The sequence below is a fragment of the Triticum aestivum genome, chromosome 7D (assembly GCF_018294505.1).
Source record: "Triticum aestivum cultivar Chinese Spring chromosome 7D, IWGSC CS RefSeq v2.1, whole genome shotgun sequence".
NCBI classification, from domain to species: Eukaryota; Viridiplantae; Streptophyta; class Magnoliopsida; order Poales; family Poaceae; genus Triticum; species Triticum aestivum.
The window spans coordinates 609,567,489-609,587,413 of NC_057814.1; the positions used below are offsets into that span (position 1 = coordinate 609,567,489).

At 47.9% G+C, this 19,925-nt stretch overlaps 1 non-coding gene across 1 annotated transcript; it reads left to right on the plus strand.

The window, feature by feature from the left end:
* The first annotated feature begins 3,625 nt into the window (after positions 1–3,625).
* On the plus strand, positions 3,626–3,825 carry LOC123171634 (U2 spliceosomal RNA). The gene has a single exon (XR_006485334.1). It is a non-coding gene; the product is annotated as a U2 spliceosomal RNA (small nuclear RNA).
* Positions 3,826–19,925: the final 16,100 nt, after the last annotated feature.

The following is a 19,925-nucleotide window of genomic DNA, read 5'->3' on the forward strand; positions in this document are numbered from 1 at the left end:
CCGCTGAGCCACCTCTCCAGCTACCACGCCCGCGCCAGACCCGAGCACGCGTGTACACAACACACGTTATTCCTGATGTAGGAAGATTTTTAGATGAATCTGTTGTCTGGTGAGAGAAAAGGGGAAGAAGACGAATATGACGTGTGGGTCCGAATAGCCAGTGAGATAAGCTAGGTATCCCGGTCGGGATTGTCACTTTTCCGGTGCGACAAATAGGCCTAGGGTCGAAATTGGATGGGATCGTTGAATACAGGGTGCCAAATTCAGGGATTTGAAGTTTAAGGTTTAATTCCGACAACGTCTACAAATACAAGGTTTAAAATAGACTTTACTCCACCCGGGCCGCAACCTCCGCCGGTACCCGTACCTGCACGCATAGATAATGGAGCTAGTTCTTCAGCTCACCATTTTTTTATTACAACACTTCCGTTCCGTTTCCGCACCGTCACGCCCGCATGTCGGCTCGGCGTCCCGTCCACCCACGCTAGCTGGACTTGCTCCGATTTTCTTCGTTTCCACCCAGCGTGCATCGATCTTCGACTGAGAATGTAAGATGGTGGGTTTTTCTGCTACTTTTTAAGTACAAGTTTTATTCAAGCTTTGTTTGGATCTTAGGCTGCATTTTCCTTCCACGTGCCATAAGGGATTGGGTCGCTCCATGCTTACCAAGAACAGGAGTTTTGGCACGGGAGCCCGTCAGATTTAACCGAGTCTCAGGCTCTCAGTTCATCGTTTCATAAAAGAAAATACCAAAAAAAAGAACAAAGTATGTGCCATGGTCTCATTTGCGCGGCAGTCGACCGGCATGGTTGAAAAAGAAATGGTTCAGGCAAATGGAGCGGCCGTTCAGATAGAGCAGAGATAGGCCCAAGCACACGAAAATAAGAGACAGAAGATAGGATGCCACACGAAAATTGTTCTGTATTGATCAGCACGAAGCACGAACGTGCAACTCTATCGTGGCTAACCAACCCCCTGTTAAAGGACCAGCTCATTAGCTGAAGACTAGATAGGGAGATTCTGTTACACTGTAGTACAACGGCTGCAGCAGTACAGTCAGCTTCGTTTACATTCAGGGTTCAGAGTTCAGACCGGAGTGAAGTGCAGACGAGAGACCTCTCCTGTCCTCAGTCGCATTCACACAACCCCGTTTCGCCTCGTTTCCTCGCCTCATATCCATCGCACATCTGCGCAAGAGCCGCCGCAGCCTAGTGTGGAGCGAGGCGCTCGAATCCGGCTTGCTTTGCTGCATCCAGCCGCAACCGCAACCTCGCCTGTACTATCTGAGAGTCTGGCCAGGTCCGCTCGTCGTCCCGTCCACCCTGGGGCCTGGGCTTGCTCCGAATTTCCTTCGGTCCGATCCAGCGTGCATGTGCATCGATATTTGACTGGGCATATGTATAAGATGATGATTGGATTTATCTGCCACTACTTGGCACTAGTTTTACTCGGGCTTTTGTTTGGATCTTCCCGATGGTACCATGCTTCGAAAGAGCAGCCGTTTAGCACGTGAACCTACAAAGCTGGCGACAGATCCCAATTGAATCTCACTTTGTCCATGATGAGAAGAAGAATATACTTCGGGACACAAGTACGATTCCCACATCACTAGCAGCCCCATGAAACGAAGCATGATGTCGTTGGCTATCTACTACGAGGAGACGAAAGCATGAGGAGCTTGTTGGTAATTAATCTCCATGATAAGAAGAAATGTTCTTTGCTTATTTCCGAAAAATACTTAGGCTTACCTTTCGCAACTCTGACAAGAAATTTTTTCTACCCTACAGAAAAGATGCGTTGGAACCTCTAAGTTTTTTCTAGGGCGACGAGATAATCTTGTAGTATTTAGGAAAGGAATTCATCATTTTTTTTCTGCCTAGCCTAGGACCCGCGTCGCTCCCATGGGTGGCTCGAGAGGTGAAACTCTAGATGCCACCATCGTCCCCTCCCCCGCCGTACTGTCCTCCGCATTCCCTTTTTGTTGCCGGAGGATGCCGGCCCACAAAGTCCTCAACTATGAACCGCGGCGATGGGAATCTCTTCATAAGCACATTTCGGGGGCGGCGACACATTGTTCGCGTGCTCGACGATAACGAGTTGGTTTCGTGAGGCGGGCGTATCTTGAAGGTGCGGAAACTCTTTTGTGTAGGTGTTGCGTGCCATGGCGACGAATGGGCTGTTGTGTAAGGAAGCGGGCCGATGGTGGTTTCTCCGTGCGGTAGTTGTTGTGTCGATTTTGGTGGCGTGGTGGGAATAGAGAGTGCACACAATATTTGTTTGTGATTTCGGTCCTTGATCTAGAGTAGCGTGGCGGTGCGTGGTGCATGGCGGCGCTATAGCATTAATCGAATATAGTTAAATGGCAATGCTCCGAAACATGCGGGGCTTGCTGGTGGAAGTGTGAGATGGTTCATTGGTTTGGGTCGATTACTCCTCTAGATTGATAGAAGCTTATTTTGTAGCCTGGGTGAAACTGAGTTCCACCATGGGCAATGCCGACGATGATGATGCCCGTGGGCATTGTTCACCTCATGGAGGTGTTGACGCAATACTCCTTGCACTCTTCTAGGTGCTCCGTGGGAAGTTTCATACATGGGGCATTCCCGGACATGTCAACATCGAAATCTTTGTATCATTTTCACCATTTGAAGGCACCGTTCTAAGCCCTTTACCAGTGTCGGTACCAAGCTTGTGCTAATTTCCGCTCATGATCTACTGGGCAGCAGGTCTCCCAATAAGGCTAGGGATTAGTAGTAAACGACTCATGTAAAAGAGCGCAACATAAAACCTCCATGTCGTGTCTCCAAAATAATGCTCAACAGAGGAACAACGTCAAGGACACCATCATCGCCGATCTGAATCCGAATCTATGCTTTCGCTTGAAGACAACCAACCAAGTCAGGAAGAGCCAAGTGACGACACACCAGAGCAACGTCTGCAAGAAAGAAATACGACACCCACGGGAGCCGTTGCGAATGGCATCGACGAAATATATATATGCATCTAAGCCCACCTTTTATTGCGTGTCGGACCATAACCATCTTCCATCATGCCCGGATCATAAATAAAGAAGTGCATGAATAACCTCTTCCTGTCACGACTAGTCGCATCCATGAGGCTTAGATCATCACCTTGTAATCAATACAGAAAAATGAAAGCATGAGAAGAATTTTTTGAGTCTATATTTTTTTAACGCTTTTAGTCTACATCTAGAGAAGAATAAAGCTCCTGAGTTTTTAGCACAAAATAAAGCTCGTGAGTGTAGAAGGAGAAACAGACCGGCAATCTTATACTCTAATTAAGGCCACCTTTTTTTTTGAGAAACTCTAATTTTTTTAGGGTATTTGAGAAACTCTAATTATGGTCATCCATTCTCTGTGGAGAATTTGGGCCATGGGTCATGTGGGCCATCACGTCCTCCTTGGGCTCCCGACCACAGATGGGGACAGCCAGGTTCACCTGACCGGCCCGCGTCGCTGGTTGGACGAGCAGTACGCGAGGCCTTTTGTTTTTCTTGCGGGAACACGCATCATCGACTTATTTGAATAATCCCACATCGCCTTTGCAACTGAGCAGAGGCGGTTCGTAAAGCAATATAATCAGACGCAGGGTCACCGTCCAAACCATGCCTTTCTCGGCCTCTTGGCTAAAATCAAGTGTAGTATCTGTTCTTATCAGTTTAATATCTGATACGTGTATCTACGGGTTCATGAGATATTAAGTTATTTTTTTTGTGGGGAGAATTTATCTGTGTAGCTCGCTACATGGATGGTTTTCATGTGCCGGTCAAGTGTTGCACTATTGCTTGGAACCGGCACACCCCAACCAAAACAAAGATTATAATCTTGACCTCCATAGCGCTTGTGTTCATTATCTAAAACAACATGTAAAATGTTCTTATAGTATGAGGGAATTTAGAAAGACTGATGATGAGAGAAAGAAGACCCAAAAGACTTCAGGGTTCACACCGGAGTCCCCTAAAAAAGATACTCAAATTGTAGGAAATAGTCTTATTTGCACTGTCCAGACCGACATGGCTACTGCAGCGTTGCTTCAGGGTTCAGAGACCAGAGTGAAGCACTCGTGTAAAAGAGGGACATGTCCTCGCCGTCAGTCACGCCCTCCCTCTCAAGCACGCTAGCGCCTTCCATTGCAGGAGAGCTCCGTGTTGAGTTATTTACCCAAAACCACCACATTTAGGCTAGGGTAACAACTTGGTACCACATTCAAGCCAAGGCACAAAAAACCACCAAAAATGCGCCTAATGTGTAATGCGGAGCACTGATTGTTTGATTTGCCCACGAAAACAGAGAAACCGACAAGTTGGCCCCACTTGTCGGACTGATGTGGCCTGCCTATGTGGATAATTCGCTGAGCTGGCCCAAGGCCCCACCTGACGGATGCATCTCTTCTTCCCCTTTCTTCCTGTCAAAAAAGAAAAAGACCCGACCATCCCGCGCCGCCGCCGGAGCCCAACCCCGGCGAGCCACCCCACCACCGGCGAGCCGCCCCACCGCCACAGCCACCTACCATCCGCGCTGAGCCGCCCTGCTATACCTCATTCTACCTCCATGAAGGCGGATGCAGCATCGGGCACCAGCGGCCGCCCGGATCCGGCGAGGAACCGCTCGGCCGCTCAGACGCTGCCTAGCATCAGCGCCGAGTCGAAGAGACCTCCCCCTGTGCGTTCTTGCTTCCGCCGCCACTTGCTGCTTGCCTGAGCACGTGCGCCGCCAGGGCCTTCTGGCTGGCGCGGCGAGAACGGGCGTGGCCATGGCGCTCTACGACAGTGCGCGCGTCCAAGGCCTCCCGGCGGGCGCGGCTATGGCGCTCGCGGCGAGCATGGGCATGGTCATGGCCCTCCATGACGTTGCGTGCAGCCAAGGTTTCCTGGCTTGCGCCGCTAGCACGGGCGTGGCTGGCGCTCCACGACGGCGCGGGCGGCCAGGTCCTCCTGGCGGGCACGGCCATGGGGCTCCAGCACGGCGCGCGCGAGTTCCCAACCAAAAATCGCCAGATACAGGCGCGGCAAAGGGCTGGGGCAGTGCGGCGATGACGGGGCAGCGCGGCGAGGTCGAGGCCATCCATGGCGGTGGGCATGTCAGATGGCTCCTGTTTGAGAGAGAGATCAAGATGGAAGGGAAAGAAAGGGGCAGCGAGGGGAGCTCCAGCGGCCTCACAGCGGCGGCCACGTCTCTGATGAACATCGACTAATGCGGTTTGGGTCTCTAGCTGGTTTGACACGGCTACCCACATTGTCGTAAAAGAATTCTAAGTTCATTCCTCTCTCATCTTTAAGAATCATATTGTGCAGGATAACACAACAAGTCATGATGTTTTTCAGGGTTTTCTTATCCCAAAAACGAGCAGGACCACGGACAATGGCAAACCTAGATTGCAAAACACCGAATGCTCTTTCAATGTCTTTTCGGGCTGCCTCTTGCACCTTTGCAAATTCACATTGTTTTTTTGTTTTGGGTTCTTTGATGCTCTTGACAAATGTGCACCAAGGAGGATATATACCATCTGCAAGATAGTACCCCTTTGTGTATTCATGCCCATTGATAGTGTAGTTGCAAGCAGGAGCATCACCACTAGCAAGCCTAGCAAACAAATGAGAGCGTTGCAACACATTGATATCATTGAGTGTGCCGGGCATACCAAAAAAGCAATGCCAAATCCATAAATCCTCGGATGCTACGGCCTCTAGCACAATTGTTGCATCACGAGACTTGCCACAATACATTCCTTGCCAAGCCTTGGGGCAATTTTTCCAATTCCAATGCATACAATCAATGGTACCTAGCATCCCAGGCCAACCTCTCCTCTCATTAGCTGCCATCAATTTCTTTGTGTCATCTTCATTTGGTGCCCGAAGATACTCGGGACCAAAGACACGGACGATCACTTTCACAAATCTACGCACAGACTCAATTGTGCTATCTTCACCAATGCAAAGATACTCATCGGCATAGTCAGCCGGAACGCCATATGCAATCACCCGCATAGCTGCGGAGATTTTTTGATATGCACTAAATCCCTTTAAGCCCGCGGCATTCCTTCTTTGAGTGAAATGCCGGCAATTTGCCTCGCAAGCTTCAACAATTTTCACAAAAAGGGATCGGCGCATTCGGTACCTTGTGCGGAAGAGGTGTGCAGGATATGTAGGATTCTCCGAAAAATAATCTTGCATCAACATCTCGTTTCCAAGATGGCGATTCCGCGGAATGCGCAGACGCCCGACAATAGATCCTCGCCTCCTCTTCCGGTACTCGTCTTCATGCTCCTTCACGGCAAGCGCCATGACCAATGTTTGCTGCCGAAAGGTCGCAAGCATGGTCTCCACACCCGAGTCGTCCGAATCGGACGAATCAGATAGCAAGAAATTCTCGCACGGGGTCAACTCCATCTACACGCACACCGGCGCGTCAATCTACTACACAGCTCGCAAAAATCACAAAAAAGGGACTAACCGGTGGCGAGTGATCCCGGGCGGCGACGAGGGTGGTGCGCTCGTCGGTGGTCGATCCCAGCGGCGGCGGCGATTGGGGGGCGGCTCTTCTCGCCGGATCCGGAGGGGCGGTGCAGCGGCTCGGCGCGGGAGGGGTGGGGCGGCCCCGCGGAGCGGTTCCGCCCGCAGATATGGCCGGAATCGCCGGCGGCGGGCGGGCGGCGGCGGAAGGAGGGGGAAAAGAGCGCGGGCTGAAATGTCCCTCCCGCCAACTGCTTCTCTGTGATGCAGGGCACCGCAGCCGCGAGGGGGAAACCCGCGTTTTCCCGGGTTAGGGTCGGGAATTTGCCGCGCCCCCTAAAAATTTTTGCGGGCCGGGGCGGGATGCGGGGTCTGGTCAGGCAGGCTTTCCGGCCCGTACCCGCATGTTGACGGTTATTTTCCTGCATGGTTCTAGGAACCAAAAGAAGACTTTGGGTAGGTCAACGATAGGCATTCACCCAAGCATACAGAGACAGATGGAATGAAAGAAAGAAAAAGTAGCTCCGCAGCTCGCCCAGAAGAAGAAAGACCCGCCGCTAACGATTTGGAAATCCCTGGTGGGCTGGGCCTGAAAGAGGAAGGGTTAAGGATTTACCCGGTGTGAGATATCGCATTATTCGAGGAACCCTAGATGCTGTCGCAGTAAAGAATCGTCAACAAGGGCGTTCTAGTGCGTTGGACAAAATGATTCAATCTGACTTTATCGGTATTCTGGATTGAGTAAAAAAGGGATATATGAAGTTCAAGGCCTTGCCAAAACCGTCATGGCCCTATTATGTATAGGCCGTACTAAGCCAATAGCGAATAACAAACTCTTTCCTGCTCCCTCAGCAGTCAAATTGACTTCCCCTGCTTGAGCGTAATGCCCGCCCCTGGTGTGGTGGAAAAAGCCTCGTTTTCTATTCCTTTTAAAGCTGCTGATGCGAGCTACCGAACAAACAAGATTAGTACAAAAAGCCACAATTACCGGAAGCTAGTGATCCCGCCCGGCCAGCTCAGCATGCTTTAGAGCTCCTTGATTGGTACGAGGTAGTGATAGCAAGAGGCAACTCTCAATTGTTGTAATATAGAGACCTCTTTCAATGATTATAGATCCAAGTAGTTTACGGGCAAGGAACATCGGAGAGCTAGAACAGTAGGCGGCCAAGCAGAAGGAAAGTCTCATCTGTCTGAGTAAACGAGAGAAGGAAGAGTATAAGTCTAAAGACAGAACTAACACCTATCTTTTTTCTTTAAGCACTGAACATCCGGATCCCCTTCCGACTTGCTTTTCCGGGCACTGGTCTTTCTAACAACTAAATTGAATTCTCCGTGAAGATGCGGAGTACCAACGGCTAGACGGTAAGACCCCGTGCACCTTGACTATAGCTTCGCAGTGACAACCTTGATCGAATGTGTAGGATAGGTGGGAGGTGGTGACACACAATGACCAATCCTGAAAGACCACTCTTTTGTCTAAGGATGCCTAACCGCCGCACCGATCATTCGGGGGGGGGGGGGGCGGGACACTGCGAGGTGGGTAGTTTATCTGGGGCGGAGCAAGAGCTATGAACAACCTAGTGACGCGGTGGCAAGCATCGATACGAGGAAGGTGATAGATCAGATACGATTTCCTTCATAGGATACTCTTTTTCCTTCGGATTGTGGAATGATAGGAAGGGCCTAATAGTAGTGATTTAGTGCGATGTGAGGTGCCCCGCGCGTGAGACTTTCTGAGGTTAAGAAAATAATAACAGGGCGGCTTTCTTAGACTCGGCTCTATAGCACTCTTTGAGTAAGTTCGTTAACGAGGTAGCAGTACTACACGAATGAAAACAGACCTATCTTCTCTTTCTTGGGCGGGGCACCAAATTCATGTATCTTTACCAATTAACCAATTTCTTGACGCTGGGGTGGATCCTAAAGAGATACCACTTCCTCATGAATTTATCTTGAATCGGGACCTTTTGGCTCAACTTTATCCTAGTTTTGCCGAAGGAGCAACCCCTTTTTTCACTTTAAATTGGTCCAAATACGCAGAATTTCTGACTTTTCGCGGAGGACTAGATCCAGTAACCGGTGGTCTCTGGCTGACCGATATTGCGCACCATCATTTAGCTATCGCTATTCTTTTCCTAATCGCAGGTCATATGTATAGGACCAATTGGGGTATTGGCCATGGACTTAAAGATATTTTGGAGGCTCACAAGGGCCCATTTACAGGACAAGGCCATAAGGGTCTTTATGAAATCTTAACAACGTCATGGCATGCTCAATTATCTCTTAACCTAGCTATGCTAGGCTCTACAACCATTGTTGTAGCTCATCATATGTATTCTATGCCTCCCTATCCATACCTAGCTACTGACTATGGTACACAACTTTCCTTGTTCACACACCACATGTGGATTGGCGGATTTCTAATAGTCGGTGCTGCTGCACATGCAGCAATTTTTATGGTAAGAGACTATGATCCAACTACTCGATACAACGATCTATTAGATCGCGTCCTTAGACACCGCGATGCAATCATATCCCACCTTAACTGGGTATGTATATTTCTAGGTTTTCACAGTTTTGGCTTGTACATTCATAATGATACCATGAGTGCTTTAGGCCGTCCACAAGATATGTTTTCGGATACTGCCATACAATTACAACCTATCTTTGCTCAATGGGTACAAAATATCCATGCTACTGCGCCTGGCGTAACAGCTCCTGGTGCAACAACAAGTACTAGCTTAACGTGGGGAGGCGGCGAGTTAGTAGCAGTAGGTGGCAAAGTGGCTTTGTTACCTATTCCATTAGGAACCGCAGATTTTTGAGTCCATCACATTCATGCATTTACCATACATGTGACTGTATTAATACTTTTGAAAGGTGTTTTATTTGCTCGGAGTTCCCGTTTGATACCCGATAAAGCAAATCTAGGTTTTCGCTTTCCTTGCGATGGGCCTGGCCGAGCGTTCACCGCACAGAGGCGATCTCGAACACTACCTATGATAATAAATCCAAAGGAAAGGTCGACAAAATGATTCAATCTGACTCCAAAATTCGTGCATAAGGGTAAGGAACTTTGGATGAATTAATGCGAATGGGTGTAAGCCTCCAGACCTATCTATAGTGGAATACTAGATTCTTTGCTACTTCCTGGATTATCCCTGTGTTTGCTGTTTCCAGATCCTGCCTTCTTGTCCTTTGCGCTCAAGTCTATGGCCAGTACTGCCCGGGGCAATATTAGCAGTTTTCTGAGGGTTCCATCGCCTCTTGGTTGGTTTTTCTCCGCAAGCAGAGCAAGCTAGTTCACATCCGATTATCCTTACCGCACTAACCATTGCTGGCGAGGTAGCCTTGCCGCTTCGAGTTAGCGAAGCGCTGTAGTAGCGTCGGAGACTATGTGCTATAATGCTGAACTAAGGACGTTCCGCCTTATCTATAGAAGCAGTCGACTGAGTTCTGAACGAATGGGATCCTTGGTGGGTGAATTCAAATTAGAGTCACTTGCGGATTTCTTCAAATTGTTGTAGTGTAGTATTGTGGTTTTTCAGTAAAGACCCCTGAATATGGGGCCAGAAATTGCAGAGGAGCAGGATCCGAAGCGGTGGCTGCTACAAGAATGGAATATTCCAAAGCATTCGCTTCTGAAAGAATTTGAACTAATTGTGCCACAGTCGAGCGTTTTTGTCCAATCGCAACATAGACACAATACAGTTTTTTATTTGCATTCACGCCTTTTAGAAAGAGCCGCTAAATTAAATTCTCTTTTAGGCGAAGGTCAATAGTTCAGCATTTAGGCCGTAACATTTAGCAAAAAACGAATCTGAAACCCAACAAGTGCTCTCCGAACCAAGCTAGATAGTCTCCTATCACTTGCCACAAAGATAGCAAACTCGATTATCGAATATATAAGGAAAGGGGCGACGGTTTGGCACCAGATATCCGGGGGTGTGGAAAGAGCAGCTGTGAAAAGCGGAAAAACCATCAAAAAACGACGATTGCTCGTGAAGGTTTCCACAGAAAGACCCCAGCCTAATTTCTAGAATAGGGCTGCGGGCAGGAGGGCTTTGTTTGTGCAATCTTGCTCGCAACACCCTCTCCTCCGGCGAACCTGCGATCGCCGCCTCTAACTGAATGCTCAGGAGCTGACCAGTGACATTTCTGTCTCAATTGAAGTCAACCTTACTATACTCGCTTGTAGGAGATCATCGCTCAGAAGGGCCATGTTTCCCGAGAGAGACTGCCTTCTCTCAGGCCCCCGGGTTTGGTACCAAATCTGGATAAACTCCTTTCGGTTCTTAAACCTGAGGAAATTCTATTTCTGGCTTTTCGCTTCCCCTTAGCTGAGGGATCTTCACTCCTGTCCTGCCATCCATATCCGTGCTCGGAAGAAGATCTAGTTTCAAGTCAGCTAGGAAGACCTCTTTCTTAAATTAAAGGGAAGGGGTCCACATAAGCCCCAATTCCCTTTAAAGTAGTCTGGCTGGATTGCTGCTGAATAGCTTGATGGGTCAGGGCAATAAGGTCACCCATAACACGGCTCTCCCACTGGAGTTACCTTAGCCCCGGGCCATGCTATTCCATGGGCTGGACTCCTTTTTACATGGACAAACAGGAAAGTGGAATCTGAGGAATTAGCTGGAACAGACTCACCTTAGCGGCCACGGGACGAGCCCATTCCTGACGAGTGATTTAGAAAGGAGTGAACGAACTACAGAATGTAGCGAGCCGCCCGCGTCAGACACATCACGAGCCGGAACAAACGAGTGCTTTCAACTCACGAGCCGGAACAAACGAGTGCTTTCAACAATAAGCAATACCCGAGCTTCCTTCTACGCTTCGTAGTCCTCGTATGAATTCGCTATCGCTCCGAATCGTGGGAGCCGCCAGTCACGCATGATCGCCAGAGCCTTTCTTGGCTTAACCTAATTTGTAGAAACCTGCGGCCTAAATTAAAGACTAATTCTAAACTAAAGAAAATAGAAATCGCCTAAGGCGCGTGCGGCCAAGGTCTTCCATAGGAGCTCGAAGGAAGAGGTCAATTGGAAAGTCTGGCAAAGGCGCTTCCAACTCCTGGTTCAGGGTCTGAGGTTACCAAACAAAGATGAATCCTGCGCAGATCAGGGGCCCAGCTAACGCGTGAAACACTCCGCCTGGGGAGTACGGTCGCAAGACCGAAACTCAAAGGAATTGACGGGGGCCTGCACAAGCGGTGGAGCATGTGGTTTAATTCGATACAACGCGCAAAACCTTACCAGCCCTTGACATATGAACAACAAAACCTGTCCTTAACAGGATGGTACTGACTTTCATACAGGTGCTGCATGGCTGTCGTCAGCTCGTGTCGTGAGAGTCGTAAGATCCCGGTTATAGAAGAAGAGTAGGCCAATCCCAATCTTAGGCTGCAACAAACAAGGAAATTCCTGTCATCAAATCGGCCTGCCAGACGTGGCTTATGTAGTGGTCGGCATTCCTACGTGCTCCGACTGATCCCCACTGGAGATTATATGAGGGGTCTTGGAAACTGCCGTGACGCTCAAGCAGGATCAGAGGTATCCGCTTTATTAGGGAGAATGCCCTCCGCAGTGGGTTATCAACCTACTCTTAGTACAGAAATGGGTTCTTTGCAAGAAAGAATTGCTTCTACTAAAAAGGGATCTAGTGACCCACTAGTTCGAGATGCACTGACCTTGGCCATTGCCTGCTAACTACGGTCCTCATTCTACTCGTCCAGCCCTCTTCACGAACTTGTACAATCAATGCCCAGGCCAACCCTACTGCTGAAGTAGAAAGCATCATATTCCGGTTTTTCCAACACTTGATCAGGAACCGGGCGCAGAAATTCCTACCTTTTCTAAAGTCAACAATTTCTGCAATCAGGGAGGAGTCATCGCCTTACTTGCTATACCTTAAACCTCATCAAGATCACCCACTTCCTACAATCCGGTCTGAACCTTTGGGTAGGCTCCGCAGGATCAACAACCATAGCTGCACGGAGTACGGTAGAATTCCCCGGTACGGTCATTCGGGAAGTCCCCCCGAGGACGACTCCCATACAATTCTTGCGAGAGCTGGAGAAGCGTCTACGGGTAAAGCACCGTTCTATTCTATGACGGCTAAGTCGAGGGCAGACACAACAGGTCACGAAGAGCTAGAGGATATAGAATTCCTATTTACCGGGAACGGAAGGAAACATCGGCTCTTCCGAGTGGAGAGTACCATTGCTGACATGATACAATTGGCCTTCCTCTTCAGATTTATTTAGAACTTCAAGCGTTCAAGGCAAGGTTGTGCAATCTCTCGTACCTGCGAGAAAAGGGCTTATTTACTACTTTTTATCGATCAATGGTCCACCGGTCCCATCCAATGAGGAGGCATGAACTAGGTTGTAGAGTACCATTCTAGAGTAACTCCTGGATTATGGCTTCAATTTCATCCGGTGGTGTGAATACCTATAAGGCCTTTGATTCACTGGTTGACCTTTTAGGGAGCGAGATTCTTTGGAATAAGATAGCTGCCCAGAGTTGACGTAAGCTGTATGCATTCGGTGCCCTCAAGTAGGTACGACTATGGATCATTCTATTCCTTTCCTTTAGGTTGTATGAGAACATATTACCCATCTTCGGGGACAAGGGGCGGAACGACCTTTATTTTGGTTCCGCTTCTTGCTCTAAGCAGAAAGACTTGTCGGAAATCGCCGGTTGGGTTGGTCCGACCAAGAAAGGCATGGGAGTGGAGAGGCTGCCGGATTGCGTTTCAAATTCAGACTTGTCTTTGTTAAACAACGCTTTCGGGTTGCCTAGACCAGACGACGTAGGCTGAAAAAAAGTAAACAGAAAACCACCCCTTAAACTCATTTGCTCAACATTCTTTCCACAGCAACTAGAAAAGTGGACCAGGCTTTTACGATTCTTCCGATTGACTTCTCTTCTCTGCTCCTAGCTCCGAATGCCAGTATGTAGGTGCTCTGTTCAGAGACCAAGGAAGCTATTAGTTTGAGTTCCTGATTTCCCTGTTGCCGATTTAGGCGAGCAGCATAGCCTGGCAGAGCCAGAGGAAGAAGTCCGTCTTGTTAGCGAGAGCCTCAGACTGGCCTGCCCTTCCAATCGGGGTTATAACGGGTTTCGCCATTCTTTTCTATGAGGAGCTCTATTTTGCTAATAAAAATGTAATGCTACCTCCCTACGGCGATTCATAACTAGAAGAACTCGTTGGCACAACCGGACCTTATTAAAGGCCTCGGCCGTCTGATCGACTGAAAGATCTTATCATAGAGTTCTAGTATGGGGCGCTAGAAAGGTTACCGAACCAGGGTTAAGTGAGGCTGTTCAAACTCTTCGCCTTCCACCTTCAGCTAAGCACCTAACCCGTGGGACGGGACCTTCGGTCTAGCCTTTGTTCGGGTCGTGTTATGGCAACCTGATTGTGATAACAACATCAAAGCCAAGAAATCAAGGTCGAACAGTTCGTTCTGAGAAGGGAATTAGAGAAAAAAGAGCAGCAGCTCAGTAATAACAGGAAAATGAGCTATTAGTAGAAACTACCTGGAATTGTCGTGAACCATCCGAGAGTAACCGCGCACCCGAGGGGCCACAAGCACCATCAATTGCATTATCCCCGGTACCACACATCACTCCAATCAGAATAAGCGGGAATGCTGCCCTGGAACAATAGCTGTCCGTAGCACACCCTGCAATGACTTCAACCAGCGGACCAGCCTATCCAATACCCTGAAAACTAGATTCATGAAGAAGCCCAAAAAGTGCCGGGCTTAGTGCAGCCCTTTCATTCACTTAAGACCCAAAGCAGAAAAGGTTTGCAATCCATATACTGGAATTTGGTTCCACCGAAGTACAAGGACTAAACTGGTCGACTCCACCGCAGGGTGCGAGCTTGTTCATTCTCTTTCTATTTCCACTGGTTTCTTTTGTTCACTTGCAATGCGGCATTTGAATCCATTTTACTCCACTGAGGGTGACCCGATGTGCTATCATGTAGTGCCGTAGCTTCTTGACAGCGAACACCAGTGCAAGGCAATATATTTAGAATGCTTTTAGGGCTAGTGGAATGAGGCTGGAACCCATCAATATCGCTAAACCGGGAGAGTTGCTTGTGTTGGGTTCAAAGTTTCGCTCTACCAAGGCAAGATGGTCCGAATCCACTCTGACAAAAGAAAATAACAGACTAAGCCGTGCCGTAAGGGGGGCATTCTCCACACGGGACGGGGCCAAGGCCTTCATGTATGGGTGACAGATCGGCCATAGGAGTACTCCGGGATATACACCAGGGCGGAGCAAGGACCCTAAGAATCTGGAAGATATCTCGAGAAAAGGTTTTAGCACCGGTCTCTCATATATGTACTCAAGTTTATCCGAAGTATCCCAATGGTGTAAGACCGTCGACTATTTGGGAAAAAGGGGGAAAATCACTCTGATCTCTGATTTCGGAGAAATAAGTGGCTCACGAGGAGAGAGAGAGGCCTACCTATGAAAACTAGTATGTATCTTTTTCTTGGTTTAAGCAGTGCAGGAAATTGTCGGTCCTAAAAACAATGTGTCCCCATGATCATTTTACATCACGATATCTTTTTCTTCTGGTTATGCGTTTTCCTCTTCACTTTTATTTTTATTTATTTGAAGGAATCGTCCGGGCAGAAATGGGGAAGAATCTCTTCTGTCGCAGAGGCCTCGTCGAGTGCTTCCGCTACGCCAGGAGATGATGATCCACGAAAAAACAAAGTGGGACGTCAAGACGCCGATGGAAAAGATGGGTTTCGGTCGGAGCCATCCGCAAGCCGCACCCCGCCCAACCCAGAAGTACCCTCCATTTCGTTGTTGAAAAAGCAAATAAAGAATGTTCTGAGATCCTGTCGAAATCATAAGCTGCCCGAAACCAAATTGGAAGAAATTTACAGGGATCTTAACCTGGAAAATGCGAGCTAGGAAAAACGGGTAAAAAAAACCCAGGTCCTCGAGGGCATTTCAAGGCCTGACCAATCGGCTCGGACACCAGACCACTTGTGCCCGCCCATTCTGTCTCGCCCTAAATGGAATGGCTCTCTTAGTTACGCTGTGCCCCGACCCGAGTCCCCACGTCCGCTTTTATCCGCCGATCCCTTTTTTGAGAATAAAAGGGGGTTTGAGGGTGTCCCAGCCGGTTCCCATGTCCACAAAAAGCTAGCGGTTCGACTCTTGCTTGAGTTTGATAGGTGAGATATTTATTTAAGGAGGTACGTTCTATTTCTTTTCCTTTGTTTTATTCTGGCTGCGAGTTCACTGGGAAGAATGGCGTCCATGCCAACGACTAAGGAGAAGGGGACCAGTGGCTATACAGATTGACGTCCGATAAGCCCAGAGAGCCTCAAGAAGGCGATCTGGCCAGTCTCCTCTTCCCAGCTCCGCCACCTCCTTTCTACCGAGTATGCTCTACTTGAAAGCGGATTAATGGCTGCAAAGAGGAAGGGCTAATTGGCTCCGCCATGGAGACCGAAATACGAGCTTCTTTCATCACATCATTTTGCAACGGTTTTGACAGTACGATGGTTAGCTGTTCACGGATTAGCTGTACTGGAATGACAACACATATGAGAATCCGAACGGAACGGATTCGAACTTCTCCTAGAAAAGTTTCCGGTGCGAAATTCAAAAAAATGAGTAATTCAAAGGAAAAATGAATTTGAGGCATGCGCCGGACTGAAGAGACTGACCTGGGTTTTTAGATAGTGGTTGATTGCCCTGGATTCATAACTACTACCCTCGAGTGTCTTCTTGGATAGTTATAGCGGCCCATAGGCGCAAGATGTACCTTGTGGAGGGCAGCGGAAAAATCCTGTGGTAGCATGGGATGATCGGCACTTTAGTTTTAGTTATTGATTTACGCATCACGCATTAACTAATATTTATGGGGCTGGAGACTTCGCTAACTGGAAGCAGTGGAAGAACTTCTTGATACTTTTTTCTCCTCACAACTCTCCCATAGGAGGCCATTCAGGCATTGTGGCTACTTATCAAAGGGTAAAAAAGCGCCTCGTGCACAGTATGGAAGGAAGAGGAAAAATGCACGGTACGCAATGTATGATGAGGTTTGTCTTGCTTTGTCTTATAGTGATTGTGTGCCAGGGGTCAGCGAAGAGACGGGACGCTATTGTCCCGGACTACTTGGACTAGTCTACTAGGACTCGGGGGAGTCACGATGGATCCTTTTGTTTTCCCGGGTTCAATGGACGGAATGCTTGTGGAATTTGACCGAGCGGATCAGTCACCGCTGAGTTCTGCTTTCCTCGCAGAGTTGGTTTTAGCCGGAACCGCGCTCTGCTTTCTGTATAATTGTGCTTATGCAGCTAGAAACCCATTTTCTGTTTCTGTCATTTTCCCAAATGTCGGAACTGTTATAGTCCGAATACTCATAAGGTTGGGTCGACGCCCGCCTCCCCCCAAACTTGACTTGCAGGGGTTGGGGCTTTGGCTCCAGGCTCAAACTCTATCTTGTGGTAGACTGCCCTCCTAGGGAGCGCTTGGGAAGAAAAGGCGAAGCCTTCTCTTGGTTTCCCAACCTGTTGCTTCTAAAGGCTGCCCTCTCTCGGCTGGATTTTGGTCCAGCCTACTGCGAGGATCCCGATTCTTGTGCTCCCTATGCGCGTGTTCTTGATCACCGAACAAGTTACAAAATAAGTGCTAGTGGGTGGTTTTTCATTTCTACAACAGGTGCTTGGTTCAAAAAAAGCTTATGAGTTGAGTTCGTCCTCAGCTACGGATTGGGGGCAGCATTCTCAGATTCCATGAATAAGGGCTCCGCTGGCTACCGGGTTCAGAGAAGTTTGTAAGCTCTTTCTCTTTTTTCGTTTTTCGCCACCTCCTGTGTCTTTCCGTTTAAGGTCTTTAATTTTCGGCATTAGCTTCGTTAGAGAAAGCCATGCGCCCAGGGTCTCAAAAAGGTCTTAGCTAGAGTCCTTAGGGATGCTTCAAGCTAAGTCAGTATGGATCTAATTGATTGCTAAACTGAAGGAACGATCTCTGTCGAAGATTCTCATTCTGAAGCAGGTGTAGGCGGGCGGGCACTTAACCAAACTCAGGTTGACACAAACTATACAAAAGTCTTAATTAGGGTGTTTTTTTCCGATCAACCCGAAACTCCGAACAGAACCGTCAAATCTCTATTTCAGACCATAATCTTTCGATCCCTTTACCGAAGTGATTGATAGCAGGGCTAAAAAATCATAGGGCTTCTTCTATTTTTAGTGTGAACTCACTTCTATTCTATATCAAGATAGGGGCTTCAGTACTTGTACCACAAACAACTCTCCTGAACCTGTCCACGCCCGTGGCGACTGTTTCAAGCCATACAAAGATTTCTTGAGCCTACACACCTTCCCATCAGTCTGTTTGTTCCAAAACCTGTGCAACGAAAGATCCCTCACGAGTTCCAAACCTGACCTTCTTTAAGCTGCTTCGACTACGGGAACCACAAGGAAAACGGAACACGAGCGGGCTGTTTTGCCAGTCTGTCTGTCCCCAATAATGAACTCTCGCTGACCGCGCCCTATAGGGATCATCGAATCGATAGCAATAAGCCCTGTTTGAAGAGGTTCGTATACGGAACGCCTGGAAATTCTACTTGGAGCAGGAGATTCAATTAAGCGAGATTCGGAAGCTACAATTTCGCCTCTTTCTCATCTTGTATAACATTTCCTTCATGTTCCAAAGAAGCAATATTACATTTTATGTGTCTTCCATTGGACTCGCTTTGTATCTCCGACACACAAGGAAGGACGCGGTGGGAAGAAAGCTGCCCCGCTAGTTGAACCGCGTCCAGTAGACGACCTCTTCCGCTCATCCCCTTCGTCAGCTCTTTGATAGGGATTTTGGCTGATAGTTTTCGATGAAGCCACAGATACTACTCTTGTCTGAGACCTGTTGGCTTCATCCAGAGGGAGATGTGGTGCATGGTCAACTCAGTAAACCTAACATCTCTGATCTCTGATCCAATTTCAACCCTACTGAACTCTTAAGAGTAGGTGTTTCAAGAACCTAAGTCCTTACAAAAAAAAGAAGCAGCAAATCCTTCTCTCTATTCTACTATCCGATCTCGTCTGTTGAAAATCGATAGCTATTTCCATATCTTTTTTTAAGTAATGAGCCTATCCTCTATCTTCTTTTTTATGTTTATATTTCAATATACCGAAACCTATATAAGACTAGATAAATATTAAGAGGACTCTTCCGCCTAGATAAAAATATATCATGGTCAGCAAAGTTGTTTCTTTATTTTTATTTGCCCTCTAGTTAATAATTTCAATTTCATTAAGAAAAACTAACTAAATAAATGGAAAATGAAAATTAATAGAATTCTTTTTTTTCTTCAAATCCAAAAAATTTCTCTTTTTTATACATAGGTCGTCGATTCGGCATTGGTTAAAAAAGGGCAGGGTGCCCCATCTCCTGCTTACGGCAATATCTGCTTCTTTTTAGCTGAAGACAAGGGCCCCTCCTATAAGGTATTTTGTAGTTGGTGGGAGCGCTTTGGCGCGCAGGCCAGTCTGAGGCTCTGGGGATGCGAGGCCATTGAAAGTGAGTATCCCATATTCTATGACGGAGATAGAGCATTAATTGCAGTCCAATCCCTTTATTTTTCCAAAGGTAAAAGATGGAACAGACCGAATCCAAAATGGAGGCGGGTGTCCCTTTCCTAATGCTTTCATAGCTTTTGCTCGTATCGTCGGAATCCGAGCTCTATGGGCTTGGTCTCGAAAGGTATAGATACCACCAGAAGCTTGGAAAGAAGAAGGAATGTCGACCTACCGCTCCGTGGGCTTTGAACCTTGCTTTTCTGTAAAATTCTCAGACGCTATAGCTGTGTAAAAACCTTCGTTTTCTTGTTTAGATTCATTACTTCAGTGATTGAACATGGGCAGATACCTATAAGGACCCTATTTCATTGACCTTCGCCCTTTTATATCCCTCGTTAAGATATGTTATCCGGACCAACTCCCACGTAGAAAACCAAGAGCAGTGAGTTACAAAACCAAGAGCAGTTAGAATCGCGTAGCTGCGTGCCCCTTTTTCTGACTAGCTTCTTGTGAAAAGCATTTCAGGCACGAGCACACCTGATGAACTCAGAAACCTACTATGGAATCAATCAACCCATCGCACCCGAGTGCTCTGCTCTCCAAGCTCTGCGCAGGTGTTTTTACATTAAAATCCCCGAACGATTTTATGCTATCAAAGTAGGTGGATTGGTCTGTGGTGCTCACTAAACCTGCTATTGGACGCAGCCATTGGCGGGAATTTCGCCCGCATCCGATCCCCAATTCTTGTTCACCCCGGATGATCGTGTTGGGTAAATTGAGTTCAAATCGAACTCAAAAGCAACTAGGCAATCCAACTTCCATTGAAGCAGCTTCCCTGGAACTAGCTGCCATTGTATCGGTTGGTGCCATTTCTTCTCTTGGAGGCAGGGC